The sequence below is a fragment of the Humulus lupulus genome, chromosome X (assembly GCF_963169125.1).
Source record: "Humulus lupulus chromosome X, drHumLupu1.1, whole genome shotgun sequence".
NCBI classification, from domain to species: domain Eukaryota; kingdom Viridiplantae; phylum Streptophyta; class Magnoliopsida; order Rosales; family Cannabaceae; genus Humulus; species Humulus lupulus.
Window position 1 is genome coordinate 9703267 of NC_084802.1, and position 2174 is coordinate 9705440.

Here is a 2174-nt window from a genome sequence, read left to right on the forward strand (position 1 = left end):
AATATAAAACAAAAAAACCCAACTGGTCAACAAAACATTTACCAGTCGATTTTAACACAATTAAAAAATTAATAAAGTCCGTGGGAATGTCCCATTTTGCAAAACGGACTATATTATGTTTTTTTTCAAGATCGACACAAAATTAGCCGCCTATAATTATATGTGTGATCTTAATAATTTAAAAGAAAAATAACAATAATTATGGGAGAAGGGTACATATATAAATTAAAAACTCGTTAAGGTAAGGAATATGGATGGACATGCATGTCAGTAACGTATACCCAATAATATTAATTAATTTTCTGCAAAAAAAAATAATATTAATTAATTTGACCAATATATATATATATATATATGCGTGGCTCCTATAAATTCAGAAACCTCTAGAAGAAAAAGAAAGTACAAATTCATATTGTATGATCCTTCTTCTGCCACGTATGTCTGATGTCTTTATTTATTTATTTTGGAGGGGAATTCATTGATTAAATATTATGATATATATATTTTATTTTTCGATTGATGCCCCAAAAATACTCAAAAGTAATATAGATTTATATAGTTTATTATCATTCCTCAATCGATCTATGCAAAACAACAAAAGCAATAAATCAGGTAAGGTAGTCCTGATTAAATAATGAGAAGTTTATTGTACTTCTTTTACACTTTTTTTTATTCATACATCACAATCACATGATGTTATTTAATTTTTTATATTTTAATTTTTAAATTATCAGTGGAATACTCATGTTATTTATTAATTTAAAAGAGTAAAAAAAAAGTGTGCAGAAAAGAATGTAATATAAAATATATAATTACACTGATATATAGTAAGTATCAATGGTTTATTTATTTATTTTTAAAATATATAATCGTCTAGTAAAGTATGGGTGATATTAGTTCATCTTATAGCTTTATTATTTGTTTGAGTCAGGTCAGTATAATTACGAGACAACATAATAATTAATACTTCAACTAGAATAAATATTAATAAATACAAAAAAAATATATAAATACATATTATTTAATATATATTGTGCGTCTAACTATAATTTATTTGATATAATTATACATATTTAACACAAGTATATACTAATTAATAGCCTAAACATCATATGCAAACATCTATAAATTTAATTAAAAACTATTTATAAAATATTAATAAATTTACTTAAATTTAATTAATATTTATTACTTAAATATTAATTAAAAACTAAACATCTTAATCTTGACCTTTGTTTATTCTTCGTATAAAATATAAAAATGAAAAATGTGTTACAAAATTTATCAGTTTATATAATTTTCAAACAAATTATGATAAACATGTATCAATTGAGGAAATCACATTTGTCAACTGGGCGGTGGTAATTAGACGATGACTTACTATATATAGGCAGTTAGGCATATCGAAAAGCTTTCTTCTCCTTGAGGTTTTGATTTTTTTTTAGTAATGGTATGTGCACTCAAAATATATATACATAGTGATGTGGTAGTTTAGCCTAGTTAGTCATATTTATTAAAATTGGAGCCCACTGTTTTCAAAAGCAGTGACACGTCACTATGTATAATATTTGTGTACATATTTTGGATGCACATATCATTACTTTTTTATATATATATATATATGTGTTTTTTAAATAATATAAGCACATTCATATGTACACTAAAACATTACAGGTGACATTGTTTTCTGAAATAGTGGTTATTCCTTAAATAAATTCAATTAATTAAATAAAACTGTCACGTCTACGTCTGATGTAATATTTTGATGTATATATTATTACTCTAATATTAATTACAAGTGAAAAGAACTTGAGGAATATTATACATTAGACAAACGAGGCACTCAATTTTAGGTACCCTCACATCTATAATTATATATATTTAAAGGATTTTTGTGGTAAAAATACCTAATTTTTACAAAATTTAATATATAAATACCTAAAAATTTTTGTTGTAGGAAAATACAAAAATTGCTAAAATATAATATTTAAATATCCAAATTTTATTTTTGGTAAAAAAAAACTAAAAGTAGGTAAAACGTTGCACCTTTACTGTCCAAATAGCTAAAAAAAATTAATATAAATATGTAGTGGGCAAAATTTGTCTACATGTTAAAATAGTCCATGAAGCGAGTCGGACTAGCCAACCGGGCCCAACAAGCCAGCCTAACCAGC